This window comes from Piliocolobus tephrosceles, chromosome 12, assembly GCF_002776525.5.
Source record: "Piliocolobus tephrosceles isolate RC106 chromosome 12, ASM277652v3, whole genome shotgun sequence".
Taxonomy (NCBI): Eukaryota; Metazoa; Chordata; class Mammalia; order Primates; family Cercopithecidae; genus Piliocolobus; species Piliocolobus tephrosceles.
The window spans coordinates 103,937,337-103,946,993 of NC_045445.1; the positions used below are offsets into that span (position 1 = coordinate 103,937,337).

Below are 9,657 nucleotides of genomic sequence, written 5' to 3' on the forward strand. Positions count from 1 at the left end.
ACCCTGTGTATGCCAGTCATCTTTGTCCATACTCCTCTCAGCCACAGGTAAGAGTTAACTCTGTGATGTGGCCACCAGAGAAGCTAATCCTAGGTTGCATTAAGTATGGCAGAGATCAATGGAGGTGACTGATTTCTTCTGTTTGTGCTGTGGGTCCTTCTCTTGGGATGCTGCTGAGTTCTGGGTGACTTCAGGGAACAGCAGCTACGATGGTGAAAGAACTGAACATTTGCCATGTGCAAGACAGAATAGTGAAAAGGGATATTTGTCTGTAATGAGGAGACTCAAGTGTACTTGATAAATGTCCTCAGGAATCTAAAGGTGTCATGTGGAGAAGGGGTGACCTTCTTTCTATATCTTCATGTCTTCATGGATGGGACCTAGGGATCAGCGTTCAGGTCAATAAGAGGAAGAACTTTCTGGCAGAGAGCTGCTAGAAGTTGTAGGGAATGGACCTGGATAGGGTTGGGGTTAGGGGTCTGGTGTAGGGGCGGAGGAGAGGAGAGTCACAGATTTGTTTGTTCCCTCGTGTAGATAGATGGCCCTGGGGGCAGGTCAGGGGTTGTTTTTCACCGAGAGCCTGCTAGAAGTATGAGAGGATTTGAGTGTTTGTTTGGTCGCTGGTGTAAATGACCTTTCAGGGTACTTAGTTCCTTGAGAAGCTGATTCTTGGGTGTGTTGGGTTGTTTCTTTGCCTTTTAGAGTATTGCCACCTCCAGGATGTCAGTCTCTGAAATTGCCTTCTCTAACTACAATCTCTACTTTTACTTTCCCCACTTGCTCATAACTACCATCCCTGTTCTTCATTCTCCTAGAAAAACACATCCTGAATATGTCCATGTCTTTCTGTCCCCTTCTGTACCATCCTCATTCAAGTTACCCTCATCTGTTGACTAGAGGAATGGAATATCTGCCTAACGTGGTCTCTCTGTTTCCATTCTTGCTCCTCCTACAATCTGTTCTGTATGCGGCAGGGAGAGTGTTGTGTGGGATGTCACCTATATGCAGTGGTGGCCTTTGAGAATTATACATGCAGACTCTCCCAGAGGCCACAAAACACAAGGCTTATGGATCACATTAAAATCCATGAATCACATGATACATTAAAGTAATTTAAAACACATGATGAGAAACAAGAGGGAAAGAGATAGGGTAGGTTCACACACTTGGGACAGGGTACAAGTAGGCAGAAGGACCATACTGCCTGAATCCTGGCGTCAGCAATGGTTCTGTCTCTGCTTCACTAACCTTCCCTGCTACTAGTATGGTTTGGAGACCAGAATTGAGGGTCAAGCAAGTAGAACCACAGACAGAAGGGGCCTTGGGCTGAGGGCACACACTTGCTCTGTTGGAGAGATGCAGGGAAAAGTGTGCCTGGCCATGGCTGTAGCTTGTCAATAAGCCTGCTGAATAGTCTTGGGTTTTGTTTGTGTTTCTTGGGCAGAGGTCACATGGGGCCAAAATGGGTATCACCGATGAATGAGTGGCCAAATTGAGGCCTCATAAATATTGGGTGCTCATGAATATTTAGTGTCCCTTCTATATTTAACATATCATGAATATTTAGCGCCCAGGTGCCTCATGTATATTTACGACCTACTGAAGATCAGTTATCTTTTGGTTTTTCCATCCCTTTCTTTCTATGTTTAACATGCCCATGCTCTGCTTAGCCTACCTTCCTTTTGTTATTTGACACATCTCATGATTTCTGCCTATGTTGAAAAATTTTTCTTTCTAATTACTAATCTAGGCCTGAGGGCTCTGTATTGATATGCCACCATGAGTTCAAGGGGGAGAAGCAGGGATTTGAGGGCCATGGGCTCTGAGAATAAGGTTGTCATGCAACCTCATTACATGTGCAGAAGACTTCCTTCAATGCTCATGAGATTGAGGTTTTTCTTAGAGCGTGGCTTCATTGTGTCTGGTGGTTGGAATAATGAATTTGGAGCCAGCCAGCATTGCCAAGAAGTGTTTGTTGGATGCCTACTCTGTGTCAGGCACTGTGCTGTGTTTTGGGAAAATGGACAAAAGGACTGAGTCCCATCATAGCCCTATCTCATGGAGCAATAATAGGCCACCAGATTGGAAAGGAAAGGGAGCAAGGCCACCAGTCCAAGAGTTTTGCAATTGTTCAGGCTAGAAATGCTGAGTGTCCAAACCAGGACAATGATTGTAGGAACAGAAAATTGGGGAAGGATTTGAGAGACATTTGGTTGGCAGAGTTGATAGGCATTGGCCTGTGATTAAATACAGAGAGTGAGGAGGGGGAATATCTAATGAAAAAATGCCTACCTTATCATTATCTCATTTAATCTTCTGATGACCATCTAAAATAGTTATTGTCACTGTCAGCTTTTACAGAAAAGGAAACAGGCGTAGGGAGGTAATTTGCTCAGTCTGTTTTGCATTGCTCTAAAGGAATACCTGGGGCTGGGTAATTTATAAAGAAAAGAGGATTATGTGGCTCACAGTTCTGCAGACTGTACAAGAAGCATGGTACCAGCTTCTGCATCTGGTGAGGCCTCAGGAAGCGTTTACTTGTGGTGGAAGGTGAAGGGAGAGCAGGCGTGTCACATGGCAAGACGGGGAGCAAGAGAGAAAGGAGGGGATGCCGGGCTCTTGTTAACAATCAGATTTTACGGTTACCAACAGAAAGAACTCACTCATTACTGCGAGGGCAACACAAAGACATTCATATGGGATCCACCCCCATGACCCAAACACCTCCCAGCAGGCCCCACCTCCAACATTGGGGATCACATTTCATCATGAGATTTGGAGGGGACAAATATCCAAACTGTATCGGCCTCAGAGGTCTCTGTGGTTGAGTCGTGATACCTTTATAAAGCTCAGGAGCACAGAGCAAGAAACAGGATTGGGGTTTGAAGCTGGGGTATGTTTCAGGGCATGAGGCCTTTGAAGGGGTGTTAGGACATCTGTGTGGTGATGTCCCTCCAGGCAGGTGGAAACTTGGGATGTGTTTTCAGGAAAAAAGTCAAGACTAGAAATGGAGATTGGGAATCAGAGGTGCCCAGATCGTGACCAGGCTATTCTACCATGTTAGAGGAGAGCCACTGGTGAGGTGATGGAAAGAGAAAGAGAATTCAATTTAGTGTCTCTACTTGGTTTTACTAGTGGTGGGAAAAGAGGAAGATTAGTATGAGGAGGTAATATGAGCTGTCCTCATTGTACTTTGTGTTCCAACTGACACACTATCCACTCCCTGGCCATTTTATTTGGTGAATTTGGCTTAATGGTAAATCTTTCAGAAAATAGGGAAATACCTTAACATTTTAAAAACAGGTTTTCACAAATTTTAAGGTTAAAAATGTGACATTTTACAAAGGGACAAGAGGTTTTAGATTCTTTAGGGTCATTTAAAACATATAAGGCAGTTTTTAAAGAGTGGCAAGAATGCATTAGAAAATGGTTGAAGATTATTTAAGAACAAAGAATTCACAATTTATAATTTCTGTGGACATCTATTTTACTTATGTGTATTTGATTATGTAATAGTATTGCTATAGCAAAAAAAAAAAAAAAAATTCTTACAGGTTTTTATCTAAACATTTTATTCTGATATTCTCTAACTAAGCTCTGCTTATTTTCTGATTACTTTCCCACCATGACACCAAACTTGCAAAAATGATAGACTGGAGGTCACAGGACACCCCAGGCCTGGGTTAGTGACTTGCATTATTGTTTTCATTATTACCTTTCAAGTGAAAGCTCATAATCCTATAGCTCACTGGCTCCTGTCCAGTTCATCTTAGTTTTATTAAACTATCCAAGAAGAAATATGCAATGTGACTTCTTTTAGAATCTTGGAAAGGCTTTCATTAAGACTTCAATTCTTTCAGACTCTTGATTTCAAATCTCACATAGGCAGATTCCAAAGGCAAGCCGAAGGTAGTCATAATGATGTACTTGAAAATCATTCTTGTGTAAGGAGGGAGGAATGCTATCATAAAGGCTCAGAAAAAAAAGACCTGAGTAAAAGACAATTTTAAAGTCTCTGGAAATTTTCCGAATTTTTGATTGGTTCACTGTGGTCAGGACATTTCCCTGTGTGAAGACACAGCTCAAGAGTTGTGTATAGAATACACAGTAATCATGCTGCGTAATGACATTGAATTTGTTAGCAGAGTAGAGAAATTTGGAAGGCTGTAGCAAATCCTGTAGAAAGCAAACATGAATAACACTCTGTCACCAAGCTTTGTTTAGAGAGAAACCAGTCTCTCTTGAAATATTTAATATGAGAATTCTTGTTAAGGAAGGTCTATTTGGACTGCAGATAGTTTGAAAAATCATTTAAATGCCTTCTTTGAGCTTTTCTAAATTAAGTGATTGGAAAAAAGAAAACACACTTAATAAGCCAGTGGTTCAGATGTCAGTGGGACAGGGTAGGTAGTGTTTCTTTCAGTTGTGACGAGTGGCCTGGGCTTGCTTTCTATGCATCTGGGCCCTGGGAAGAGGCAAATGGTCAAGATTAGGTGCTGTGCATTGATGGTCTTCCTGTCACTTCCGTAGGATTTTGGTATTTTCTAAATGAATTTGGAGGTCAGATGCATTTGTTTCTTGTGTGACCCTTTGAAAATTAGTGCAACTGGAAGAATTATAACCCTCCCCTGCTCGCTTTTAGTTGCCTCTATTATCATGTAATTTTTTAGGGTGGGGGGAGTTTGGAATCAGCCAGAAACAAAAGAGGCATCTATTAGCATGGTACCAAAATAGGCATTCATGCAGCTTCTAATCAGAACAACATATTTTTAATATTCACAAGTTCTTGTTGGCAAGGAGATTTGTGTGTGTTATGAGTCAAGAAAGCCAGTGTTGCACTTCAAGGCTTGCTTTCATTTCTTGCCAGGACATAACTCTCTTTTCGGTTAGATGTGTTATATTTATAGAATGTGTTGCTTTTCTGCTGGAATGTAGTTGAAACAACATTATATCAAGCCAAGAATGTCAGAGGTTAACCCAGTAGTTTTACCTCTAATTGTCTAGCAGAATAATTGTCAGTTAAATACACCAAGTCCAGACTAATCTGTGGTAAAGAAAGGATAATGATTAGAAATGTGCCATGATTTTCTGGTATGGTCTATACCAGTTGTTCTCAGTTGAAAGTGATTCTCAGAATCTCCTAGCCCATCCCAGAATTTTTTCTTCTGTAGACGTGGGGTCAAGAACTGGCTTTCCTGTGGTTCTTAGTTCATCTTAGTTGAAAACACTGATTTCCACTAATGACTTGTTTTGGCCCCTTAAAAAGGTAGTATTTCTTATATATTTTTTTAATACTCTAAGATAATCTACTTGATCAAGCAAATGTAATCACACAAAATAGAAGTCATTCATTCATATGCCATTCACTCTTATTGGTCATATACTGTATTTAGGTATTATATCCCATAAAGTGGTGGAGGGGTGGTGGGAAGGTTGCCAGATGAAGTATAAGATAATCAGTTATATTTGAATTTCAGGTAAGCAGTAAAGTTTTTGATATAACTATGTCCCAAATATTGCATAGGACATAGTTATATTAAAGAATTTGGTTGGGCATGGTGGCTTACACCTATAATCCCAGCACTTTGGGAGGCAGAGGTGGGCTGATAACTTGAGGCCAGGAGTTTGTAGACCAGCCTGACCAACATAGCAAAACCTCGTCTCGACTAAAAATATAAAAATTAGCTGGGCGTGGTGGCACATGCCTATAATCCTAGCTACTCAGGAGGCTAAGGCAGGAGAATCACTTGAATCCGGGAGGCGGAGGTTGCCCTGAGCTGAGATCACACCACTGCACTCCAGCCTGGGTGAAAAAAAAAAAAAAAAAAAAGAATTCTTCATTGTTTATCTGGAATTCAGATTTCACTGAGCAGCCTATATTTTAATTTACTAAATCTGGTGACCCTAGAGGGTGAACACTGGGGAGGGAACCAGGTACCTGAGGGATCACAGGAGGAAAAGCCAGTATCCACTAGAGAAGCTGGCATTTGAATGGTACCTCAAAAGTTTCTCTAGATAAAGATGGAAGAGAAAGGCAGAATAGTCAAAAGGAGCAATATGAGATAAAGTGGTGGGACAATAAATTGGGAAGTATTTGGGAGCAGATCATAGATTGAATAGGGAAAACTGGGCAAGAAGGTGGTCGTGCAAGAGGACATTAAAGCATCTGTTATTTTGGTGCTTATTCAGTGGCTAAGGGGGAGATGCATAGGGTTACTGTTTCTTATTGTGAGCAGAAATGTGGAATTTTAAACTTCTTACTCTTGTGCTGCGAGGTGGGTGCCAGGTTATGTATATAAAAATAGTTATTCTTGTGAAACCAAAACTCTGAAGGTGACATGTTAGAAAAATAAAAGTATACAAGTCATGTCATTTTAGTGGAGGAATATAGTAAACACAAGAGGAAGAAAAGACTCTGTTATGTGTGATTGTGGTTAAGGCTCTTAGTATTTTTAGGGCACAAACTTGTAGATGGGATGACAAGTGGCAATTGCAGTTATATCTTCATTTACCTAAGAAATATCTGCCTCTAGACTTGGGTGTACTCTAAGTCTGCAACATTACTGAAATGAAATTAACATACTTAAATTAAAATAGAGGTGACCTAGGTGCACTGGCTCACGCCTGTAATCCCAGCACTTTGGGAGGCCGAGGCAAAAGGATTGCTTGAGGCCAGGAGTTCAAGACCAGCCTGGGCAACAAAGCAAGACTCTGTCTCTACAAAAAACAAAAAGTTATCCAGGCGTGGTGGTGTATGCCTGTAATCTCAGCTACGCGGGAGGCTGAGGTAGGGAGGGTCGCTTGAGCCTGGGAGGTTGAGGCTGCATTGATCCATGATCATGCCACTGCACTGTAGCCTAGGCAACCATGTGAGACCCTGTCTCAAAAAATAAATAAATAAATAAAAAATAAAATAGAGGTGAGAGTTTGGAGTCTTAATTCTGGAAGGCGAATTCCAGAAAAGTAAATTTAGTGGTATGAGCAAAGATCTAAGGCAAGTCCCAGCTGAATAACATGAAAACACATTAAACATAAATGGATATATGATCACTTTGATCTAAACCACAGGGAAATGTTAGAAAGTTAAAGCTTGAAAAGTATAGCCCGATAGCAGGGCTTTTACAAAGGAAGAGAGATGTAAAACATGAAGATGAAGAAAAGCTGGAAAGCAGGCACCTGATCCCTGGACATGTGTCCTAATAGTCTTTATGGGGCAGTTAAGATAAACACCCGAAAATTTAAAGGGCAAATACAGTGCCTTAGTTGTTTTTCTGTTTTGTAACAATATCTTTATTTATCTACCTTGATGATTTCACCTGCTCTTCAATGTGGGCCAAGGACATGATATCCTGCCCATTTCTTTGATATCCCAGAACAAATTCCTGCTGATGGAGTTTCTGCCATTTATTGTGGAAGACTAAAAACATACAAATTCTGATAATTAGAAATTTTAATTCTCAAAGGACACAGTTCAGGAACCCTACGAATATGTTATTGAAAGCTCTCATGTGCAACTGTACATTTCGAATGGCCCACATTGGTTTTCTGATTAATATGGAATTGTGACATTAGATTTTTGGTTATCAAAACTTTACTGTTAGTGTTAGACCTGGCTTTTCTTTCTAACTCATGGGTATTCAGGACTCAGGACTCTTTTTTTTTAACACCAAGAACTTCCCTAGCCTTTTCTGAGAAGCATCTAGTGAGAGAAGTGTAGAGGCTAAGAGAAGGAAGAGTTGGTGGGGCTTGAAATCTGCAGGCTCCTGCGAGAGGCAAGTCACCTGGTGGGGCAGGCCCTGCAGGGTGCGTTGCCATAGCAGTGGGTGGGCATCTCTGGAAACTTCCCCTTAGAGCAGAGAGGCTGTTCTTTCAGAAGAGCAGCTTCATCATCTCTCTTTTCTTTTCATGGTGGCTGGTAGCTCTTTTATCCATTTCCATCCTGTTATGCCTATGGCTCTTCCTCCTCAAGTCATATGTAGCTGCAGTACAGTGAGATACAGCTCAGGGCAAACTATGGAAAGTAATGGTATTTAGTTAGAGTCTGAAAGCCCAACTTCAAGATCTTTTACTGCCATTTGTTAGGGCATGACCTTGGGCATGGCATTTAACCACTCTGAGCTTTGGTTTTCTCATCCTTAAACTGAGTATTCATATTTCATGTATTATCTGCCTTATAGAATTATTGAGGATTAAATGAGAAAATGTAAGTGGAAGTTTATCCTAGGGCTATGATGATGATTGTGATTAGTATTATTTAAAAGTCCAGTGGGTGGGCCAGTTTTTCCCACCTAGAAAAATATAGGACTCCTATTCAAAGTCTTATGGAACAAAAGTCATCACTAACTTGCTTATTTGAATTTCTATAATGAAGTAAAAATTCAAGATAGATGGAATTTTTGAAGAAGCTCCTGACTGTTGAATAATTCTTATATATTTTAAAAACTGTCACAATATAAGTATTTTTAAAGTAGTATATAATGGTTCCTGAAAATACCTGAAATGCCCATCCTTTTATACATGTTTAAGTATGCAATTTGTTCTAAATGTCTAATCGTGAATGATTAAATAATTTGCATGCTGTTTTCAGTGCTATGAATTAAAGACTAATTGAAGTATAATTTTTTTGCAGTAAAATTATATCATCTTTTATATAGTACATTTAAAAATATTCTAGGCCAGTTCTAATTTTATAGTTTTATTATTTTAATTTAATGCACCAAGTAATTAAAAATTGCTACAAAGAAAAGAAGCCGAAAATGATTTTAGTTAATTTCCCCTCAACAGAGTGAAAAGATGATAAGTAGAATAATGGAAGCGAGCCCAACACAGTTCCTGGCACGTAAAGATATTCATTAAATATTCCTTAATGAATAAGGAATGACTAATTTCTAAGTATCTCTAGACTTTGAGAAAAGGCACCATTTTCAGTGCTGTATAAAATACAAAGAAGATAGGTTGACATCTTCATATTAAAATACCTCCATGCAGAGTTCCCACAAGCCAATTTTTATTGAATCATTAGATCCGCAGTTTGCTCTGCTTTCCTTTTTCTCTTTGTTCTTGGAGTAGATTCTCAGGCCTAAGTCAGTTACAGATATTGAGAGACAATTCTCCATGGGTATCATGCATTTCTGTATCTCTTGCAAGCGGAGGCACTGACTTCTCTTTGTCCTGGACTATCTCTTCAAGGATGTTTATATAGCAAGTAGCTGTGGAAGACAAAAATAATCTCTCCCTCTGGAGCAAAGTATAGGTTTGCTTATAGCCTTGGAAGATAGAGGCTTAGTTTCTCCTTCCAGAATAAAGTCTAATAAAGATAGTGGCTCCCTCTGAGATAAAGAGCAGGGATGCTTATTGCTATTTATAGAAGATTTGGGTTCCCTAAGCTAAGTGTTCCTCTCCTGTAACGTAACCCACTGCATGTACAAATGTTACCTGGCCCTTATTGTGTCATCCTGTGGGAACTGGGGCTTAGGAAACTGGAACAAGAAATGCTGATATTCAGGCTACTCTTACTGCTATTGATTAATAAACTGCCTTTTGTCTCTGACCAAGGCACCTTCTGTCGTCTACCAGCATCCATGAAACTGTGGAAGGCTAACTTGACATCTTGCAAGTAGGATACAATCTCAAACCCTAAACAATTCTTTTTTTTTT

General features: G+C 40.1%; 1 protein-coding gene across 2 annotated transcripts in view; it reads left to right on the forward strand.

Annotated features, from left to right (window-relative positions):
- The window catches only part of EFHC2 (EF-hand domain containing 2), a 209,584-nt gene that overhangs the window by 80,011 nt on the left and 119,916 nt on the right, over window positions 1-9,657 (forward strand). The window lies entirely within an intron of this gene.